The sequence below is a fragment of the Elephas maximus genome, chromosome 21 (assembly GCF_024166365.1).
Source record: "Elephas maximus indicus isolate mEleMax1 chromosome 21, mEleMax1 primary haplotype, whole genome shotgun sequence".
Lineage (NCBI taxonomy): Eukaryota > Metazoa > Chordata > Mammalia > Proboscidea > Elephantidae > Elephas > Elephas maximus.
Genome location: NC_064839.1, coordinates 64103284 through 64127597, shown reverse-complemented (window position 1 = coordinate 64127597; position 24314 = coordinate 64103284). Strand labels below are relative to the sequence as shown.

Sequence of the window (24314 nt, the reverse complement as noted above, 5' to 3'; positions counted from 1 at the left end):
CAGAATAGACTCGACGGTAACGGGTTTGGGTTTTTGGTTGTATTAGCAGTTTATTAGTATAGAGGGAGAAATTGATAAAGCACAGGTATATTAGCTTCGTATGACTGTGTAGCAAATTATCACAAGCTTGGTGGCCTAAAAAACTGAAACTTATTCTTTCACAGCTCTGGAAGAAAGAAGTCTGAGATCACTATCACTGGGTTGAAATCAAGGCGTCCCATGGCCACCTTCTCTCTGGACACTGCCAGGGAGAATCTTTTCCTTGCAAGTTCTGGCTTCCAGAGCCGCATTCCTGGATAATGGCCTCTTCCTCCATCCTCAAAGGCAGCAACCTAGCATCTTCAAATCTCCTTCAGCTCCTATGGTCATATCACCTTGTGGGATCAAATCTCCCTCTGCCTTTCTTCTATAAAAAAAAACATTTGTGATTGCACTTACGGTCAACCCAGGTAATCCAGGATAACCTTCTTATCTTCAAATCTTGATGTAATTACATCTGCAACATCACCTTTGCCATATAAAGTAACACTCACAAATTCCCTGGGTTATGATTTGGGCGTGTTTGGGGGCCATTATTCAGCCTCTCACAACAGGAGAGAGGTGATTATTCCAGGAGCAAAGTCTTTGACTAGGTAAGAGTGGTTGGGTTTGGATCAAAAACAACAACAGAAAACAGGGGAAGAAGTACTGATGCTGAGGTTTGGCATATTTGGTGGTGGGAAGATGGTAGTACTTGCTCCTGAAACCAGAGAAATTCCAGACCTTGAATTCTATGAGACACTCCAGAATCCTAATAATAAATTCCCTCTTTGCCTAAAATACTTCGAGAAGGGCTTCTCTCATTTGTAACCAAAGGATTCCTGATTAATTCAAAGTTAGTTATTTAATAGTTTATTTGAAACCATACTTTCTTCATAATTACTCCCAAAGAGATTTCTTATTTTTCATATTTACAAACAGCGAGGTTGTTTGCAGGGGGCTGTGTTCATTTTCCTTTCCAAATGACATTTGGATTTTCTGAAATTGGACTTGTATTTATTTTGACACTTGGTAAGTACGTCTTCTTATGTGCTTTCTAGGAATGTATATTTACAAGTCAGCTCTTTTGGCCAAATAAATCTCCCAGCCTTTATCTATAGTTGGCAATAATTTGATGAGTAAACAAAAACCAAACCAAACCCGTTGTCATCAAGTTGATTTCAACTCATAGTGACCCTATAGAACAGAGTAGAACTGCCCCATCCAGTTTCCACGGAGCACTTGGTGGATTTGAACTGCTGAGTGTTTGGTTAGCAACCATAACACTCAACCACTTATACCACCAGGGTTTCCAATTTGATGAGTAGCCCTGATTTAACCATTTTGAATAATTCAGTTGAATAGTAGGGCTGTTTATTTTCCTGGGCTGTTTTCTGGAACTCTCCATTATAGCCAGATAAGATAAAATTATGGGAAGGGATATTTATCATAGGATAACTATGTAATTCCTGTGTAGGAATGATTGCGTTGATTTTTAATAGTGATATATTGCCAGCAAATGGCCACATTTAAATAATTTATGAGAGGACATATTCCTTATACTTATATTCAATTAGGAATTTTAGCAAATGTCAACAAGTAATATGGGCCTGGAATCTTTCCCTATCAACCTCAGGCTGGATTCAAGAAAATTTCACTTATAACTTAAAGCAATGTGATATGAAAATACACTGTAATATTTTAACTGGAATCCAGAGACTATATAGTAGTTTTGTTTAGTAAGCTCTAACTTTTTGAAAGATAAATACATAAACATCACATATTATAACTGAAAACACCTATTAGTAATGTCTTCACTGATTTCTTATGTCCGGTAAGTTATTTTAGAAATTCTTTGAAAATATAATCCATAAATTCAAATCTCACTAAAAAATACCTCATTTTAAGCTAGATAATTACATTCTTATTTTCTGTGAAATATAATACACAATCTTCATACGAGTTGGCTCCATTTAATTTTGGGGGGATTGATAGCACCCATTTGGCATGCTTACGATTATAATAGAAAATGTAGTTCTGTGACAGCAATCAAAAAAAAAAAAAAAACCAAACCCAGTGCTGTCGAGTCGAATCCGTCTCATGGCAACCCTATAGGACAGAGTAGAACTGCCCCATAGGGTTACCATGGAGCATCTGGTGGATTCGAACTATCGACCTTTTGGTTAGCAGCAGAGCTCTTAACCACTACATGACCATGGCTCCTCTCTGACAGCATGGGTGGATATAACGCAGGCAGGTACACCTTGTGTGTTATTTATTTTGCAAAGACTACCAAATTCTCACTGCCTTTCCTCTCCAAATGAAAGCAAAAGCAAAGCATCTCCTAAATAGTATCATAATTTCAGGAAAACTACTACTATATTTTTAGCCATTTAAAAAAATCCCTTAAAGTGTTGCAGTACTAGTCAGTACATTTTACAGACCTTTTCAATGCTTGGTCAGTTTGAAGACCCTAAAACGGAGATAAATTTCAGGTGAGCATTTCTTCTCTGGGAGAGTGGCAATTAGCCTTGTGTGTTCTGGTGGCGCAGTGGTTAAGAGCTCAGCTGCTAACCAAAAGGTCAGACTTTGACTCCACCAGCCACTCCTTGGAAATCCTACGGAGCAGTTCTACTCTGTCCTACAGGGTCGCTGTGAGTCAGAATTGACCCAACGGCAACGGGTTTGGTTTGTTTGTTTTTGTTTTTATTCATTAAAGACTGCTTGGTCTGTGGTCACTTTGAGATGACAGTGGCCTCAGATTCCCATCTGTCCTCTTACTTCGCTCAACTATGTTTGGTAACTGAACTTATGTTTCAGCAGACTGCCTCCATCAGGAATTCCAGCAGCAGGCTGGGAGGCAGCACCAGGTCTAAGGGCTGGGTTCTTAGAAAATAAAGGCACTTAGCCTAGAAAGGAATTATATTTGGGGATCTACTGAACATAAGATTATACATGTTCCTCTCTACTCTGATTTGTGGCTGGAAATCACCACCTGTTCTTTTGTCTTTAGTCAATTAAAAGTACAGTATAAGATCTTTAAGGAGAAACAAAATCGACACTTTTAAAATAAGTGCTAATCTCTCTATAAAAATATTGGTGGTTCGAGTCTAACCAGAGGCACCTAGGAAGAAAGGCCTGGCAATCTACTTCTGAAAATTCAGCCATGAAAACCCTATGAAGCACAGTTCTGCTCTGACTCAACTGGGGCACCATGAGTTGGAGTCAACTTGACAGCAATTTTTTTTTTTATAGGGTGGGATGCTTGTTCAGGAGAAGTATGGGTCTTCTCAAAAAACAAAAAAAAACCCACTGCCATCCAGTCGATTCCAACTCATAGAGACCCTATAGGGCAGAGTAGAACTGCCTGGTAGAGTTTCCAAGAAGTGCCTGGAGGATTCGAACTGCTGACCTCTTGATTAGCAGCCGCAGCACTCAACCACTACGCCATGAGGGTTTCCATGGGCCTTCCTATAGTTGTAAAAATGCTTTATAACCAGTTTATCACCTAATCTGTAATATCTTGTTCTATTGCAGTTTAATATTTTGATCCTGCAAGTAGAGGTAATAAGAACAAAACATACCTATTCTAAGATCAGGTAGCAGAACCCTATCTAAGAGGGAAACAACGTAATAAAAAAACTGTTTCCAGTCTCACAGTTCAGTTTCACAACTTCAAAGTACTCTTTATCTAGATAATACCTTTCCATCAAATTTGACCCAGTTTACTTAAATGAGCTTCTTAGCGATGAGGGGAAGCTTATGGATGAGGGGAAGCTTATGGAGTTCCCCTCTTCTCAACTGGTTGAGCCATGTGAATTTTCTTTATAGCAAAGTAAGGCTTACATTTTTCTCCAATACTGATACTTTAAAAATATGATCATTGTTGAAACTGGATACTCTTATGGCCATTTCATACTGAGTACCTTTGTACTTATTAATATAATAATTCCACAATTTTCTAGAAAAAGAACTTGGGTAACTGAACACAAATGTTTTCCTCCTAAGCTTCCCTCCACCACCCAAAGAACTGTGCAAACCTATAAAGAGAGAGATTGGGAGAAGAGATAGTAAAAGATGTCAGAAATCAACACGATTGTTGGAAAATGGCACACAGAGGAAGAAGTGCTCTAACGATGAGAGTGTGGCATAGCCCTCGTCTTCAGGGGCTGTCGGGTTTCCAAGGAGCAGTTGGTGGATTTGAACTGCCAACCTTTTGGTTAGCAGTCAAAACTTAAACTCCTGCAGGAGACACTGAAAAAAACCCAGTGCCGTGGAGGAGAAGCAAATGATTGCTTGACAGAACCCCAGGGAGGCTGAAATAATGGAGTCGCCAGACACATCCAATGCAAATTAGTTTCACTGGAAATCTATGAAACCATGCAGGCAAGAGATAGGAGCTGAAAACAGGGAACTGATTGAGACAATGCCTATGGAACAGCAGGGACCCTGTAGGGTAGAACAGAACTGCCCCACACTTTCCATCCATAATCTTTATGGATACAGACCGCCACTTTGTTCTCCTGGGGAGTAGCTGGTGGGTTGAGCCCCCGACGTTTTGGTTAGCAGCCAAGTGCTTAAGCCACTGTGGCACCTGAGTTGCAATTAACTCCATGGCAGTGGGTTTGGGGTTTGGTGCCCATCCCCACTTCAGGCAGACAGGAGACAACCCTCCCTTATGCCTGGAGAAAAGTGGGAAGGGAAAACTTATTCTCCAGAAAAATTAAACTGGAAAGACTTCAGAGCTAAGGACACAAAATACAGGAGACATTAGATGAACCACTGGAAGGAATCTGGGGGAATTGCATTAGAGAGAGAGAAATAGGGGGGTCCAACTGTACCTGTAATTTTCTTTCTTAAAATATGACGGAAATATGTGAAAGTGTTAACATTTGATAAATCTCGACGGTGTTGTGTTTGTTACGTTATCTTCTGACCATTTTGTGTTTCAAGATGTCATATTTGGAAAGTTAATACAAAAAGTCTGTGTCCTAAGGCACAATGAATATAGAAGAGAATATAGGAATCAAAATATTGTAACAAGTCCAGGATATTTGTTTCATTAGGGAATAGAATATTAAGCTTGATTTGGTAGGTGGTGAATAACACCATATACACAATGTTCTTTTCAAATAAAATAAATGCTAAAATTTTCTCAACAGAACTATATAAATCCACCCTATATCAATGTTTTTAAATGCTTTATTGTTGTATTGATAGCACATTGTTCAGTCTTATGCATTCGCCCCCCCCAGTCTTAACTGTACCCACACAGTAACTTTTATAAATCTCAGTTTTTCAGGTTAACATTACAACCCCATTTTGATGTGTGTGCTTAGAAAATGCACTCTTATTTTAGAATTTTCTTTTATAAACTATGACTCCTGTGGTCTTACTTGCAAATGAGTGAAAATAAAATTTTCTCTTTCTTTAGGATTGAGGAGAGTGGTGCAGTGGTTTAAGTGCTCAGCAGCCAACCTAACACCAGCCACTCCGCAGGAGAAAGATATGGCAGCCTGCTTCCATAAAGCCTTGGGTACTCTATGGGGCAGTCGCTATGAGTCCAAATCGCCTTGATGGCAGCGGGTTTTTTTTTTTTTTTTTTGGTACATCCTGTGGAGGGGCTGCTGATTCACACCTTTCTGTAAGTATAAAGAAGTTACAAGTTTCAGGTGTAAAAGTCCTCAAATGACATTGATTTTTATGTGTGATTGAAATAATCCTGCTGAATTATCTGTAGAGAGAGGGGCTGGCGCTTCTAGGGAAGGTAGAACACCTCCACCTGGCCCCAGCCCAGGAGAGACTAGGGTTCTCAGAGCCCTTCTGGAAGGACAGAGGGGTGGTGGGAAAGTGATTGGCCAATGGATGCTCATGCCGGATAGCCACAGCAGGACCTTGGCAGAGACACCTGGACACTGAGCACTGGACGTCATGGCCTTGGGAACTGCAGTGTAAGTGGTGGGTTACTCTACTTTTCAACCAACCGTGGGGGCTAACACAATGACTCTCAGTGGCGGTCATGATGGACGACTAACCAGAGGGAGGCCTCTCCCACATTTCCCTGGATTCCCTGACCTGTAAATCCTGGTTTAACCCATGGAAGGTAGGAAGCCTGAAGAAGAGCAGGGAAAGCAAAAAAGCTTATAAGCCCGAGAGGGGTCTCAGAGCTGGATATGATTTCACTGAAAAAGAGAAGGAAATGTATATCGTGAACATTTCTTGTATATTGAGCACAGTGGAACAAATAACACTCGTTTAAAAATACTATAATAATTTGACAAACCAAATTCTTTTCCTTGGAAAATCTGCACTGGCGGTTATTACAACAAGGTTGAATTGAATCACTAAAGCTGAGTGAGTTACACAGTTTCCCACGCACTTTCTCATTTAGTCGTCCCAGGTTTGGGAGGTGGGACCTGTGGCCCTCTCACTGGGTCCCAGCACAGTTTCCAGGTGGTTGCTTCTCCACCTTATAAACATTACTGTTCTTTCGAAGCAGTTGCATTTGAATTGACCATTTTCCATCCTACCTTATTCAATCAAGACTTTGCAACGAGTCGGGTTCCCAGTTCTCTCTTCACCTCAAGTCCTGCCATTGCTCTGGGAGACTGCAGCACCTATTTATTATTTATTCCCTACCCTGGCATATCGGTTCTTTGACCTGCTCATCTCTAGTAATATTCACCTCTGTTCTTCTTCACCCCCCTGGCTCTATAGCCACACTTGGATGTGTTCCACTCCCAAAATCCTAAATCAAAGTATGAATTAGTTATCTATAACTGGATTACAAATGTGTTCCACTTCCAGAATCCTAAATCAAAGTATGAATTAGTTATCTATAACTGGATTACAAATTATCCCAAAACTTAATGCCTTAAAAAACAAACATTTGTTTTGATGTTTGTTTCTTAGCATGTTTCTCTCCAGAGTATTAAAAATGGCCTTTTTTTTTTATTGTTATAGAAATATAGATAACATTTGCCTTTTTGACATTTCTCATGTGTACAATTCAGTGTCACCAATTATATTGATCATGTACAAACATCACCAATTAAATGAATAATTTCTTTTATAAGGATCAACACAAAGCTGGTTCCTTTGAGATGGAGTTTGAAGATGTCCCAAATGTCCAACTTTTCCAAATTGCTGTACCACTCCATCATCTCTAACATCAACTATTCCTCCTCCCCTCAGTACTCTCCCACCTGTCTTTGGGTTCTGTAATTCACTGCAACTTTTTGCAGAACTCACAAACCATATTAAATGGCTCATGCAGTTGTGGAGACTGACAAGTCCCAAATCTGTGGGTCAGGCGTAGGCTTCTCCCGACCCATGTGACTGCAGGGGCTGACAAATCCAAACTGGCAAGTCAGACCACAGGCTGCTGGCTTACAAGGCTGCGGAAGCTGGTGTATCAGGTCAGACGATAGGCTGCTGATCCACAGGGCTACAGAGGATGGTGAATCCCAGAACTGGCAAATCAGAAGGTAGGCTGCTGGCTCAAGTCCCAAGAACTGGAGGGTAAATGATCAGAAACTGGATACATGATGCAGATGCAGAGAGATGGAGCTCTGTCAGGGCACCCATGTATATACCTTGGAAGCAGGCCACACCCCAAGGAAGGGCATAACTTGAGTAAGGATAAGACTTGAGTCATGCCTTCCTGCAAGGCTGTGACTCAGGATACACCCCACACCAATCCTGCTTCATCAACATGTAGAGGTCAGGATCCACAACACATAAAGTGGAGGAAAACCATACAATACTGGAACTCACGGCCTAGCCAAGTTGACACATAACTCCAACGATCATATGTTCCATATACCTTATTTGTATAGTCCCACTCAGTCATTGCATGTGAGTCACAAAGACCATGGCTGTTGTTATTGTTAGGTGCTGTCAAGTCGGTTCCAACTCATAGAGACCCTATGTACAACAGAACGAAACACTGCCCAGTCCTGCGCCATCATTAAAATCATTGTTATGCCTGAGCCCATTGTTGCAGCCGCTGTGTCAGTTCACCTTGTTGAGGGTCTTCCTCTTTTCCCCTGACCCTGTACTTTGCCAAGCATGTTATCCTTCTCTAGAGACTGATCCCTCATGAAAATTTGTCCAAAGTATGTAAGACACAGTCTCGCCATCCTTGCTTCTAAGGAGCATTCTGGTTGTACTTCTAAGACAGATTTGTTCGTTCTTCTGGCAATCCATGGTATATTCAACATTCTTTGCCAACACCACAATTCAAAGGCATCAATTCTTCTTCCATCTTTCTTATTCACTGTCCAGCTTTCACATGCATATGATGTGATTGAAAATACTATGGCTTGGGTCAGGCGCACCTTAGTTTTCAAGGTGACATCTTTGCGCTTCAACACTTTAAAGAGGTCCTTTGCAGCAGATTTACCCAATGCAATGCATCTTTTGATTTATTGACTGCTGTTTCCATGGCTGTTGATTGTGGATCCAAGTAAAATGAAATCCTTGACAACTTCAATCTTTTCTACATTTATCGTGATGTTGCTCACTGGTCCAGTTGTGAGGACTTTTGTTTTCTTTATGTTGAGGTGCAATGCATACTGAAGGCTGTGGTCTTTGATCTTCATTAGTAAGTGCTTCAAGTCCTCTTCACTTTCAGCAAGCAAAGTTGTGTCATCAGCATAACGCAGGTTGTTAATGAGCCTTCCTCCAATCCTGATGCCCCATTCTTCATATAGTCCAGCTTCTCATATTATTTGTTCAGCATACAGATTAAATAGGTATGGTGAAAGAATACAACCCTGGCACACAACTTTCCTGACTTTAAACCATGCAGTATCCCTTTGTTCTGTCCGAAAAACTGCCTCTTGATCTATGTAAAGGTTCCTCATGAGCACAATTAAGTGTTCTGGAATTTCCATTCTTCGCAGTGTTATCCATAATCTGTTATGATCCACACAGTCGAATGCCTTTGCATAGTCAATAAAACACAGGTGAACATCCTTCTGGTATTCTCTGCTTTCAGCCAGGATCCATCTGACATCAGCAATGATATCCCTGGTTCCACGTCCTCTTCTGAAACCGGCCTGAATTTCTGGCAGTTCCCTGCCCATATACTGCTACAGCCATTTTTGACTGATCTTCAGCAAAATTTTGCTTGTGTGGGATATTAATGATATTGTTCTATAATTTCCACATTCGGTTGGCTCACCTTTCTTGGGAATAGGCATAAATATGGATCTCTTCCAATCAGTTGGCCAGGAGGCTGTCTTCCATATTTCTTGGCATAGACGAGTGAGCACCTCCAGTGCTGCATCTGTTTGTTGAAACATCTCAATGGATATTCCATCAATTCCTGGAGCCTTGTTTTTCGCCAATGCCTTCAGAGCAGCTTGGACTTCATCCTTCAGTACCATGGGTTCCTGATCATATGCCACCTCTTGAAATCGCTGAACATCGACTAATTCTTTTTGGTATAATGACTCTGTGTATTCCTTCCATCTTCTTTTGAGGCTGCCTGCATCATTTAATATTTTCTCCATAGAATCCTTCACTATTGCAACTCAATGCTTGAATTTTTTCTTCAGTTCTTGCAGCTTGAGAAACGTTGAGTGTGTTCTTCCCTTTTGGTTTTCCATTTCCAGCTCTTTGCATGTCATTATAATACTTTACTTTGTCTTCTCGAGCCGCCCTTTGAAATCTTCTGTACAGTTCTTTAACTTCATCAATTCTTCCTTTTGCTTTAGCAGCTTGACGTTTGAGAGCAAGTTTCAGAGTCTCCTCTGACATCCATCTTGGTGTTTTCTTTCCTGTCTTTTCAATGACCTCTTGCTTTCTTCATGTATGATGTCCTTCCACAACTCGTGTGGTCTTCGGTCACCAGTGTTCAATGCATCAAATCTATTCTTCAGATGGTCTCTAAATTCAGGTGGGATATACTCAAGGTCATATTTTGGCTCTTGTGGACTTGCCCTGATTTTCTTCAGTTTCAGCTTTAACTTGCATATGAGCAATTGATGGTCCGTTCCACAGTTGGCCCCTGGCCTTGTTCTGACTGATGATATTGAGCTTTTCCATCATCTCTTTCCACAGATGTAGTCAATTTGATTTCTGTGTCTTCTGTCTGACAAGGTCCATGTGTATAGTCGCCATTTATGTTGGTAAAAGAAGGTATTTGCAATGAAGAAGTCGTTGGTCTTGCAAAATTCTATCATTCCATCTCCGGCATTGTTTCTATCACCAAGGCCATATTTTCCAACTACTGATCCTTCTTCGTTTCCAAGTTTTGCATTAAAATCACCAGTAATTATCAATGCATCTTGATTGCATGTTCGATCAATTTCAGATTGCAGCAGCTAGACCATGGCTAAAAGGGCCATATTAAGTAATTCATTGTGCAACACCAATATCCTTATTAATTTAAATCCCTAAAAGAAGTCTCCTCTATTTCAAGCCAGCCCTTGCCTGTAAATCTTCAGATCTATTTACAAGTAGAACAGTTTCTCCACATTTTAAATGTTCATACTTTAAAACGTTCGGATTCTTTGACCCACTCTATCATTGTATCTACTCTGAAGGCATACGTGAAATCATGTTCCTTCTATATGAGTGATGGTAGGAAAACATTGGAAACAACCAAAATATACAATTTATGGAGTGATTAAGCAAACTCAGGGAATTTTAAAGTGGCCATTGAAAGTGATGTTTACAAAGTGTGTATAATAGCATAGAAGTTAAATGTATGGTGCTAATGGGAACAAGAGGGAAACCATTTGTATACACAATATCATTTGATTTTTAGTGGGTGAAGGTTTTAATTCTTTAAATTGAGTTGCCATTTAAAAAAAATGAAAACTTTGCCTGATGAGAGTTTGATTTTTTCCCACAATATAAGTTCAAAAGAAATCTACCAAGATAATTGGATACTTAACAATTATTTTGAGGCTTATTTGCCCCAAATCAAAACTAACAGCCTTTTTCCCCCCCAAAGTTTGCATTTTACGTGCCTCATGGAAAATGCAAAGGAATACCAAACTTGCAAGTGGAATGGCCGCTGCCAGACAGCTATAGAGAGCTGTACAGTAATTTCAGAAACTGCTTACCAAAAAAGGCTAGTGTAGAAGGCTGTTGCTTTTCATCCCTGGGAAAACAGGAAGAGAAAGTATGACAAAGGAGGTAATCAGGTTTTGGAACAAATAAGATTTAAATATTTAAAAAATGCCAACCATTGAAGACATTTGGTCTGCCACACCAAGTCTTGGGTCTGTCCATTGTCTACTTCTGTTAGCCTATAATTTGCTCAGTTCTTGCTATTTTGGGAAAGAATTTCCAGCCAGCTGCCATAGCTTTAGCCTCCAAGGCTTCCTTTCATTGAATACTCAACAGTTTGAAAAAGCCTGTGGCAGAAATATCACAGACTGAGCGTTCTTACTTTAATTCTATACATTTATAGTGGTTTGGTTTGAATGTATTATCTTAAACATAGAGCCTTTTTATTTACTTCTGCAGGAAAAAGAGCTAAATAAGTTATTGTTGACATAATCACTTTTCTGTAGATAAAGCATATGCATTTATCAATAAAAGATTTATGATTTATAAGTTTATGAGTTGGAATCGACTCCTCAGCAATGGGTTTATTGAGGTAATGATCACACAATTAAAACTAAATACATTTAGTAGAGAAAGAACTTTTCTTTCTAAAGGAAGGTGTTGGTATTATAACCTTCAGAAGGTCTTCAACAGTCTTGGCTTAATTTTATTTCAGCTTAATTTTATTATAGCTGGAGAAATAAGTAGCATTGAATTTTCTTACTAAGTGAAATGTTAGGTAAGCTCTCAAAACAACAATCATATCAGAATCAGAGAAAAAGCAAAAAAAGAAAGAGTATGTTATAACTCTATTACAGAGTTAATAGATTAGTGTTAAATTGCTGAACTCTTAAATAATAGACGTGTTATATATTGTTATACTAAATTTATCCCTTAAATTAGTTCCTCTAAGATGCAATAGAATTAGAAGAAATATATGTACATGTGTTTTTTTTTAATTTTCAGAAAATAAAAATTAAGAACAAAATTCTGAATATATTTACTATGTCATGCCTTCCTATCACACTCAGAGTAAAAGTCAAAGTTCTTATTACAATCCCTGGAGTCATTATATCCGTCTTCTCACTTTACCTTTCTGGCCTTATATTCTACGCCTGTGGCCCTGGTGTTTCAGCTTCAGCCACACAGACCTCTGCTGGTTCCTAAACCCATGAGGCTCACCCCGCCTCCGGGCTTTGCTGTCACTCAGTCACGCGTGTTCTTCCCCAGAAAACAGAATGGTTGGTCTTTTCACGTCCTTCAGGTCTTCAGTCAAAAGCCACCTTCTAAATGGGGGCTTCCTGTCTACCATATTTAAAATATAGCACCCCCCAACATTTTCTGTTCCCTCTTCCCAACTCTGATTTCTTCTTAGAGCTTCTTGCTGTTCAACATAATGCAGATTTTGCTTATTTATCTTGTTACTATTTTCTCCATTGAAGCATCAGAGTTAGTGGTAGAATTTTCACCTTCCCTGGGGGGACCTGGGTTCAATTCCTGACCAACAAACCTCACGCGCAGCTAACGCCCATCTGTCAGTGGAGGCTTAGGTGTTTCTATGATGTTGAGCACATTTCAGCAGAGATTCCAGACTAAGACAGATAAGGAAGAAAGGCCTGGCAATCTACTTCCAAAAATCAATCAGTAAAGACCTTATAGATCACAACTGTCTGATCTGCGATTGATCATGGGAAGGGCGTAGGACTGAGCAGTGTTTTGTTCTATTGTGCATGGGGTCACCATGAGTCAGGGTCAACCTCATAGCTGCTAACAGCAAGAATATTTTCTTCACTAAAATCTATGTTATGAAGGCATGGAGTTTTATATAGTTTTGTCTCCTACTATAACCCCACTATATAAAAAAGTAGAAGCTATGAAGAGCTATCTAGAAAACATGGTATTTAAATGTAATTGGTGTGGCACTATGGATGATATTCAGAACAATTTTCACTGCTTCAGTTAGTCTCATACCTCAGGGAAGGACATCATCTTGGTCAACCAGTGCTGCTATAACAGAAATACCACAAGTGGATGGCTTTAGCAAAGAGAAGGTTATTCTCTCACAGTCTACCCAGAACAGTCTAGTAGGCTAGAAGTCCAAATTTAGGGCACCAGATCGAGGGGAAGACTTTCTTCCTCTGTGGGCTCTAGAAGAAGGTCCTTGTCATCAGTCTTTCCTTGGTCTGGGAGCTTCTCAGGTGCAGAGACCCCAGGTCCAAAGGATGCACTCTGCTCCCGATGCAGCTTTCTAGGTGGTATGAGGTCCCTACTCTCTGCTTGCTTCCCTTTCCTTATATCTCTTGTAAGAAAAGAAGTGGTAAAGGCCACACTCCAGGGAAACTCCCTTTATATTGGATCAGGGATGTGACCTTAGTAAGGGTGTTACAATCCCACCCTAATCCTCTTTAACATAAAATTATAATCACAAAATGGGGACAGCAACAGAATACTGGGAATCACAGCCTAACCAAGTTGACACACATTTTTGGGGAACACAATTCAATCCATGACATTCCACCCTTTGCCCCCCCTCCAAATTCCTGTCCTTGCTACATGTAAGACATATTCACCACATCATATCATAAAAAAAATCTTAAATCAACTCCAAGTCCAAAATCCAAAAATTCCTCTTCATCTGTGAAATCCAGAATACAAGTTATCTGCTTTCAAAGTATAATGGCAGAACAGGCACAAGCTAGCCATTTCCATTACAAATACGAGAAATTGAAGGGACCAAGCAAGTCAGCAGAACATATTACATTAGCCTTCAAGGCTTGAAAATAATCCTCTGTTCTCTGAGACATTTACAGAATGGCGCTGCCCTCCAGACTCTAGGTATTGGATACAATCTCTGGATTCTGAGTGGAGACCCCTCAGCTCTGGGCTTCAGCTCTGGCTTCCAGGCCTACTAGGAGGGCAACTCTGCTCCCTAAGTTTTAGAAGCACCGTTCTTCTAGTCCATCTGAGTGGTGACTCTACCCTTAGAAATACCAGAGGCCATGGCTCCACCGTTTGAAATTCTAGAGGTCATGGTCATACCTTTTGAGACTGAGACAGCTCAGCTTCCTGTGTTCCTTGGCCTCTTGGCCCTCAGGCCTCACACCTGCATCTGCCCTGCTGGGGCAAGTGTTTCAAAGCTCAGTAGCTCCATTGATAAGTGCCTGGAGGCACCCCACTCCGCCAGGAAGCCCCATGTGCACAGGAACTCAGCAATCTTGCTCCATGGGTAGGCTCCAGCACTGTCTGGCACTGGACTCCTGGTTCTGCTGCTGCCAGTCCTCTACTGCTGCTTCTCACCATCTGCGCCTTCTGCGATGTTACTAGTTCTCCTTACTTCCTCCTCTGTCTTCTTCCCATTCACAGTTTTAAAACTGCTTCCACATTTTAGGTATCTGTTAGAGCAGCACCCTACTCTTGCTACCAAATTCTGTCTTAGTCATCTAGTGCTGCTATAACAGAAATACCACAAATGGATGGCTTCATCAAAGAGAAGTTTATTCTCTCACAGTTCAGTAGTCCAGAAGTCTGAATTCAGGGCACTGGCTCCAGGGGAAGGTTTTCTCTCTCTGTGGGCTCTGGAGGAAAATCCTTGTCATCAGTCTTCCCTTGGTCTGAGAGCTTCTCAGGTGCAGGGAGACTGGGTCCAAAGGATGCCCTCTGCTCCCAGTGCTGCTTTCTTGGTGGCATGAGGTCCCTACTTTCTGCTTGCTTTCCTTTCATCTTTTGTAAGATATAGGTCACATTCCAAGGAAACTCTGTTTCCATTGGATCAGGGATGTGACCTTACTTAGTAAGGGTGTTACAATCCTACCCTAATTCTCTTTATCATAAAATTAGAATCACAAAATGGAGGACAACCACATAATACTAGGAATCACAGCCTAACGAAGTTGACACATATTTTGAGAGCAATTAGGAGTATATAGCAAGGTGTATTTAAATTTTTGTAAGAAAGACTGACTTGATTTGTAAACTTTCACTTAAAGCACAATAAAAATTAAAAAAAAAAAGATTGGTTTGAACTTAGAAAAATAAAGGTAAATATTAAGGTAACCACAAAGGAAACTAACAATCGACATACCAAAATAAAAAACAAGAAAACATAAAGACTCAACAAATACAAAATCAACAATAATGAAAAAGATGAAAATAAAATGACTTCATCAAAAGAGTAAAAAGACAACCTACAGAGTGAGAAAAAATTTTTGGCTATGACATATCTGATCAGGGTGTGATCTCTAAAATCCATAAGACACTGCAAAACTTCAACAACAAAAAGGTCAAATAACTCAATTAAAAAATGGGCAAAGGATATGAACAGGCAATTCACCAAAGAAGACATTCAGGTGGCTAACAGATAAATGAGGAAATGCTCACAATCATTAGCCATTAGAGAAATGCAAATCAAAACTACAATGAGATACCATCTTACCCCGACAAGGCTAGCACTAATCCAAAAAACACAAAATCACAGATGTTGGAGAGGTTGTGGAGAGACTGGAACACTTATACACTGCTGGTGGAAATGTCAAATGGTACAACCACTTTGGAAGTTAATTTGGCACTTCATTAAAAAGCTAGAAATAGAAGTACCATACGATCCAGCAATCCCACTCCTTGGAATACATCCTAGAGAAATAAGAGCTGTCACACGAATAGATGATATATGCATGCCCATGTTCACTACAGCACTGTTCACAATAGCAAAAATATAGAAACAACCTAGGTGCCCATCAACAGACAAATGGATAAACAAATTATGGTATATTCACGCAATGGAATATTATACAATGAAAAACAACAATGATGAACCCATGAAATATCTATAACATTCAATCTGGAAGGCATTTGCTGACTCAAATTAGTTGCAAAAGGACAAATATTGTATGAGACTATTATTATAAGAACTCAAGAAAAGGTTTAAATACAGAAGAAAACTTTCTTTGGTGGTTATGATGGTGGGGAGGGAGGGAGAGGGATATTCACTAACTAGACTAGATAGTAGACAATAATTATCTTCGGTGAAGGGAAGGACAATATGCAACACAGGGGAAGTCAGCACAATGGGACTAAACCAAAAGGTAAGAGGTTTCCTGAACACAGCCAAACACTTTGAGGGACAAAGTAGCGGGTGCGGGGGTCTGGGGACAAAGTAGCGGGTGCGGGGGTCTGGGGACCATGGTCAGGGACATCTAGGCCAACAGGCATAACAAAGTTTATTAAGAAAATGTTCTGCATACCACCTTGGTGCGTGGCGTCTGGGGTCTTAAAAGCTTGCGGGCGGTCATCTGAACGCATCAATTGGTCCAAACCCACCTGGAGCAAAGGAAAATGAAGAACACCAAAGACACAAGGAAAATGTTAGCCCAAGAGACAAAAGGGCTACAGAAACTAGAGACTTCAGCCTGAGACCAGAACTAGATGGTGCCCGGCTACCACCAATGAATGCCCTGACAGGGAACACAACAGAGTCCCCGATGGAGCAGGAAAAAGTGGGGTGCAGACCTCAAATTCACATAAAAAGACCAGGCTTAATGGTCTGACTGAGACTGAAGGGACCCCAGAAGACATGGCTCCCAGACTCTGTTAACTCAGAACTAAAACCATTCCTGAAGCCAAGTCTTCAAAGATTAGACTGGAGTATAAAACATAATACTTGTGAAGAGTATGCTTCATAGTTCAAGTAGATATGGGAGACTACATGGGAAGCTCCTGTTCGGGGGCGAGATGAGAAGGCAGAAAGGGATAGGAGCTGGTTGAATACAAACAGGAAATCCACGTGGAAAGGGGGAGCGTGCTGTCACATTATAGGGATTACAACTAGGGTCACGTGACAATATGTATATACATTTTTACTTGAGAAACTAACTTGAGCTATAAGCTTTCACCTAAAGCACAATTAAAAAACTAGCCATTAAAAAAAAATTAGTGTAACAAAATATATTAATTATGAGTAGATATGTTTTGAATTGGGCAGCGTTAACTTGATGGCATTGGGAAGGCCCTCCAAAGAAGGCTTACGTTGTAGGGGAAAAAACATCACAAAGTTTAGTGAAGCAAAAAGAAATTTTTATTCCACATATATTCAAAAAGACAAAAGGGGGAACGGGACAAACATGCTGCCAGAGCCATGTCTGCCCAAGTCCAGAGAATATTACACAAATAAGCAAGAATGGGAAAATGGACAAGCATGCTGCCACAGCCATGTCTGCCCAGAGTCCAAGGAAGGTAACAGAGTCATCAGTACATATTAACGTTACAAATGGGCAAAACCATTGAAAGCTTCATCTTCTCACGGATTGGCTAGAAACTGTGACCCTATATTTTGAATTGCCTTTCTTAACAATCATTGGTACAGGTTTCAGAAACGACAGTCAGGAGGGTCTTCATTGGTCCAATAAATTTTCTATTCATATATGCTAATAGAAAAAGGTAAGAGTGGAAAGTCTTTTGTCTTCTGGCTTATGTGAAAGGTTCCCTAAAAGATATTTTCCAAGGTTATTTTATCTATTGTCTTTATCTCAGGGTCCAGTTGATGTGTCCTTGTGAGTCCTTGTGAGCCCTTGTGAGCCCAATTCCAGCTGGGTCACATTCTCTATGCTCAAAGACAGAAAATAATGACTCCAATATTATTTTCTAAATCAGTTAGCATTTTAGATTATATAGGCTGGGTCCTCTCCTAAAGGTCATTGTAAGTCTTCAAAAAGCCCAATGCCTAAGCCAAAACAATCTTAGCTAAACTGCTTACCAGGCTGTTGTTTCTCCTGAAGGTGATTTTAGGAAAACCATTCCTTAAAGTCTCTGGTCCGAAAGGACACCTAAGGGCAAATGGCCTGAGTGGGTCACCCAAACTCCATGGACCCAGAAATCTGGATTCCAGGAGGATTAAAATGATTTATCAAACCCAAGTGAGTAGTTGGAGCCTGCTCAGAAGTGAGGGGGGTTTGGGAGCCCTTGAGCTTATAGCTGGGATCCTGAGGGGTTAGACCCAAACCCGAATTTGTAGCCAGCAGGTCAGAAGAGAGTGTGTCCTGGAGACTCTCAAGCTTGTGGCTGACATCTGAGGTCTTTAGCCGATTCAGCAGACTCAAGGACTGTGTCCTTTAACTTGTGAGGTCAGACCTAGCTCTGGGTGGTTAAGATCAGGGAAGAAAATGCTGCATGTGAAGCTGGTGGTCTGAACAGAAGTGGCTGAGAAATGAGAAGGTAGGATTTGGTATTTATCCACTCAGTCATTATACCAACTCCATTACTTACAGATAGGGAAGTTGAGGCTTAGTTAACCAACTTATTAACAGTTTCGAAGCTAGTAAGTGGTAGAACCAGGATTAGGCAGAGCTAAGTAGAAATCCTTGCTCTACTAAACTTTCAGGGTTTGATTTAGGAAATATTGGAGTCATTATTTCCTGTCCTTGAGCATAGAGAATATGACCCAGCTAGAGCTGGTCTCATGAGGACTCTCAAGGACACACCAACCGGGCCCTGAGGTACGAAGGCAATAGATAGGATAATCTTAGAAAATATCTTTCAGGGAATCTTTCATCCAAGCCAGAACACAAAAGACTTTCCACTCTTATCTTTATTAGCACATAGTGAATATTTGCTGGACCAGTGAAGACCCTCCTGACTGTCATTACTGAAACCTATACCAATGATTGTCCACATGGACAATTCAAAACGTCGGGTCACAGTTTCCAGCCCATCTGTGAAATGGTGAAGCTTCCGATGGTTTTGCCCTGTAGCGTTAATATATATTGATGACGCTGTAATATTCTCTGGACTCGGACACACATGGCTGTGGCAGCATGCTTGTCCGCTTCCCATTTTTGCCTTTTTGAAAATATGCTGAATAAAACTTTCTTTTTGCTTTACTAAACTTTGTGATGTTTTTGCCCTACAAGTTAAAAACCAAACCCGTTACCATTGAGTCCATTCCAACCCATAGTGATCCTATAGGTGATCCTACTGGACAGAGCAGAACTGCCCCATAGAGTCTCCAAGCAGTGCCTGGTGGATTCAAACTGCCAACCTTTTGGTTTGTGGCCATAACACTTAGCCATTATGCCATCAGGGTTTCCAATTATAGGGAGTTTCAAAGAGAGGGAATATGACCAGATTCAATCCAGGAGCAATGAGGAAGTGGGAAGTATTTTTAACAAGGACCTGATGTGATCAGTTTTACATAGTAAATGATAAATTCGGGTGGCAAATGCAATGGAGGGGCAGGCTGGGGTCAATAATCCAGATGAGAAATGATGAAGCTTGCTCCAGACTTCAGAGAATGGGAGAGAAGAGATTATAGATTCCCAAGTGTTAGGAGTTAGAATTTACTGGGGTTTGAGGTGTTGGGGAAACATAATTAAAAAGCAAAATTTACTCCGAACCCAGAAAGCCTTTCCACAGATACAGAAGCAAATGAAAAGCTTTATTATTGAATAAGCATTAAACCTGAATGTGAGGCACCACAGGCAATCTACTACAGAGACTGCAAAGAGAGTGGACACAACTCATTACATTCATATTCAAGATAAGAGTGCTCATTTCCTGATATCTTTCTGGCAGCATACCTGAAGTAATGCTCATGGCCTTCCAGGAAGCTGGTAGGCAGGGTGTGATCTTCCTTGAGGATTACGTTTGAAAAGTCTTGGCTCTGGGGTTCTTGAGGAAACATCCTTGATTGACATACTTTTCAAAGAGACAGAGAATTGACAATTACAAGTTATCGAAAGTGAATTCTGAAAGAACAGAGAAGGGCACCGCCTCCCTTATTTTCAAAGAGGAGGATTAATACTTACTATTTTCAAGTTGTATTTGTCCTTACAGAGGAAAGTGAGGGTTGCATTAATTATATAATGAGCACATTAATCATTTAACTAAATTGTTCAATTTAATCAATTAATTACTTACACAATGATTGTACAGATCCCGATAAAGTAGGAAGAAAAAAAGACCTGGAAAAGAATGGTATAGCTGAAATCAAGGGAGAAAAAGCTTTTTCAAAAAAAGGGACTGGTGAAGAATCTTGCAAATGCTGTAGAGATGGATATAAATCAATTAAGGACTAAGCAAGAATTGTTTGGATTTCTCAGTGAGTAGACTATCACTGGTGATCTTTGATATAGCAGGTTCAAGGCAGATTCTGGACTAATGGTGGCTGAGCAGTTTGGAGTGGTGTGAAGAAGTGTAGACAATGTGAGGACTACTTACACCATACCGTGGCAAAAAGAAAGGACGACATAGGACAGGGAACCATTTTTATTATTTAAAAGTTGAAGTGACATCTTTTAGTGAATTGAGCAATACATTTCAGTTGACAGGGAAATGTCGAAGATACAAAAGACTGAAAAATAATGTGATGAGATCCTTGAGGGTGGAGGGAATCAAATCCAAATCTTAGGGGGTTAGCTAGGTTCTGTACAGATGGAATGCCACCTGTCCTTCTCACAATCTAAGTAAGGATGGTATACGGAGTTATCATAAAGAGACAATTTACATCTCAGCAAGGAGGATTAAAGCCTATTATTTTCAATTCATATTTGTCCTTGGAAAAAATGACAAATCCCTTTGAAAAAAGAGATGTTCTATCATTAAAGAGACTTGTGGAGAAGAGTAAACTGCTGTAGGGTTGTAACAGTCATTGCAAAAAATGCAAAACAGAGTTAATGAGGGAAAAAGAAGAAAGAACCAGCTGTGTGTGTAAACAGTAAATTTGATAGGCTATATACTGGGTAATTGCCCTCACTGTCTAGGGGCAAAAAAAAAAAAGTTTGATTGACCCAGATTATCAAATTGCATACAAGTGCAGAGGGAAGGTGGTGACTGAGGTAAATGAGCATGTTAATTAGAGAAAGGTTTAAGTGTGAACCCCCATAGTTCATCCTGGTAAGGCAAACATGCAGCAGTCTTAAGGGGTAAAGGCACCGGGTGTAAAGGGAGGGTTCTTGACAAGTGGAAATGGAGTTAGTGGTTCTCAAGATTCTGGACACAGTTCAGGCTGTGGTTGTGAAAGGAGATTGTTGAAGTGGAAAAGAAAAACCGGACTAGAGTTTCTGTGCATTGTTTATATAAACTGGGTTGGAAAACTGAGGAGGATGTGTTGCAGGACAAGGCTTCCCAGCTCGGGACTAAGCCCTGCCCAGGTTCTTGCCTTCTACTGACCAAGAAAGGCTCAGAGGTTCCACATGAACAAAGGTTTATTAGCGACAGAAAGAGAGTAAAGGCTCACGAGACAGGGAAAAAAGAGGCACCAGGCAACGCTACCCTCTGTTCCCCAGAACAAAGGTTTTGCTGGGGCTTATATGGGTTTGGCCAGGATAACAGAGTATATGAATATTTAGTAGGTTTCTTTCAAGGGGCGGGTACTTCTCAGAATGGCGGTGCATGCTAAAATAGGTTGCATGCGCATCTGGAATCCAAGATGGAACCCACAGCAAAGGCTCCTGAGACTGGATGGCAGGACTTATTATGGAGTGCCACGCCCATGCAGTTCTTCCTGTGGTGCTGGTTTGATTTCTGTCGCAGGGACTTGCATCAGGCAGAAGTCATCACTCAGTCACGTTGTGGCTGTCTCTGCATGCTCCAGGGCAGCACGCTCCAGGGCCAGTTCCTCTGAAAAACATCTTACAAGGGAGTATATTGTTTGTTCTTTCCTTATCATATATTCAAGGATGGTGGTTTTGCTTTAGCCAAACACATAGTATAGTAAGTAAGTTGCAAGCTGCAGGTGTTGCAGGGCTCCTTGCGTAGGGGCTCAGTCCCTGTTTCTTCCCTTTCTCAGATGGAGTCAAAGATTATTGCGTTTACCTCTAGTCATTAAATGTCAAAACAATTATAGACCCAAGACTATGGCCATGGACACACTGCTAACTCAGAATTGAAGCCACTCCAGAAGTTCACCTTTCTGCCAAAGATTAAAGATGCCTATAAAACAAGCACTTCTTCATTGCAGATACCTTTTTCAACAACATAAACAGCAACTATACACATGGATCTCAGTGGATGGAAAATAGATGAATTAAATCGACGGCACCTGTGGAAAGAGATGCCAGAGAAGCTCAATACCATCAGTCAGAACAGGCCAGGGGTCCACTGTGGAGCAGACTATCACTTGCTCATATGTTAAGTTCAAGTTGAAGCTGAAGGAAATTAAAACAAGTCCACAAGAGCCAAAATACGACCATGAGTATATCCCAACTGAATATGGAGACCATCTCAAGAATAGATTTGAGGCATTGAACGCTAATGACCGAAGACCAGATGAATTGTTGGAAGACACCAAGGACATCAAAAATGAAGAAATCAAAAGGTCATTCCAGAGATGGGAAGGAAAGAGAAGACCAAAAAGAATGTCAGAAGAGACTCTGGAAGTTGGTCTTGTATGTAGAGTAGCTAAAGCAAATGGAAGAAATGAGGACGTAAAAGAGCTGAACAGAAGGAAACAAAAATCCTCACAACTGGAACAACAAGCAACATCATGATAAATGGAGAAAAGACTGACGTTTTCAAGGATTTCATTTTACTTGAATCTACAATGTGCACGGAAGCAGCAGTCAGAAAATAAAATGACGCATTGCCTTGGACAGACCTGCTGCAAAAGACCTATTTAAAGTGTTAAAAAGCAAAGATGTCACTTTGAAGACTAAGGTGCTATTGACCCAAGCCATATTTTCAACCGCGTCGTATGCATGCAACAGATAGGCAATGAATAAGGAAGATGGAAGAAGAACTGATGCCTTTGAATTATGGTGTTGGCGGAAAATATTGAATATACCATGGACTGCCAAAAGAATGGACAAGTCTGTCTTGGAGGAAATAAAGCCAGAGTGCTCCTTGGAAGTGAGGATGGCGAGACTTCATCTCGCATACTTTGGACATGTTATCAGGAGGGACCAGTCCCTGGAGAAGGACATCATACTTGGTAAAGTAGAGGGTCATCAAAAAAGAGGAAAACCCTCAAAGAGATGGACTGACACAGTGGATGCAACAATGGGTTCAAACATAACAAAGGATGGCTAAGGAAGGGGCAGTGTTTCATTCTGTGGTACGCAGGGTTGCTGAGTCGGAAACCAACGACAACAATAAAACAAACTATAACACACGTGAGGAACGTGCTTCTTAGTTCAATTAAGTATACGAGACCAATGGGGCAACACTTGCCCAAAAGCAAAGACGAGAAGGCAGGAAGGTGCAGGAAAACTGGACGAATGGACATGGGGAACCTGCGGTTGAAAGAGAGAAAGTGCTGACACCCTGCGGGGATTGCAACCAACGTCACAAAACAATTTGTGTACAAAATGAGTGAGAGATTAATTTGTGCTGTAAAGTTTCACCTAAAGCATAAAAAATAAGAATATCATATAAATTAAAAAAAAAACAAACGCACATCTCAACAATTTTCTTAAAATGTTGCCTGGACAGTTTTGAGGTCCTGGCTGGAGGCTGGTCCGGTTTCCTTCTTAAAAAGCAGTTGATAAAATCCAATCACTTCCCTTATCTGGCTTTTCTACTCCTGGGCTATGCTAATCTTCCAGGGGTCAAATACCAATGCCTAGGCACTGCCCTAGCTGCCTGCAGAATTATTCAAAATACCCAACCTCCAGGAAGTCCAGGAAACCTACCTTTCACCCTGCTTTCCGGGTGCAAGCCATCTCCTACAATTGTAGGTTGTTACCCTGTTATGGGGAGCTACCTCCTATGTGGCCCTGCACAATGGCGAGCTGTGTTCTCCCTGATGAGTAACACAAAACCTTTAAAACTTCCATGGTTTCTCCCTCTTGCTAGAGAAGGTAGGAAGCTACTCACTAATGTCCAGCTTCTCATAATATAAACTCGAAGTCTATGTATGCTTATCTACATTTTTTTTTTTTTTTAATTTATGTTATTTTGCCTCAGCAAGGCCCCACATCTTACTGTGGAATTTCAGATTTCAGGGTGTTTTACATTTCCTCTGTTTCTAAATTCTGCCTCTTCTTGGTTTTATCTTGTTTAAATGGCCCAAATTTCTCTGCCTCAATTCCTTCTACATTTATGCTCAAATTTCAAAGCCCATATTATTGACTGTGCTATCACTCCCTTACTCCCTTAAGGTTCTCATTAAAGGAAAGGATGCTAAGACCCACTTTTCCCAAACCCACTCACCGCACATGTAAACGGAAACTGAAACTTAACCGCTCCTGATACGAAAAACGAAACTGAAGCGCACTGGCTGGGTATAAGATTGGCTGCGGAGGCTG

The 24314-nt window shown here is 40.7% G+C and overlaps 1 long non-coding RNA gene across 4 annotated transcripts; it reads right to left on the bottom strand.

The window, feature by feature from the left end:
- Nucleotides 1–2023: 2023 nt before the first annotated feature.
- Nucleotides 2024–24309, bottom strand: LOC126065122 (uncharacterized). 4 transcript variants are annotated; one of them, XR_007514729.1, is made up of 5 exons: nt 24220–24309; nt 19990–20033; nt 19650–19767; nt 16326–16398; nt 2024–11134 (listed from the first exon to the last, which is right to left on the bottom strand). It is a non-coding gene; the product is annotated as an uncharacterized LOC126065122 (long non-coding RNA). The 4 variants fall into 4 exon arrangements; XR_007514728.1 differs by lacking the exon at nt 19990–20033; XR_007514730.1 differs by lacking the exons at nt 19990–20033; nt 24220–24309 and having other exon boundaries at nt 2025–10360; nt 11097–11134; nt 19650–19963.
- Nucleotides 24310–24314: the final 5 nt, after the last annotated feature.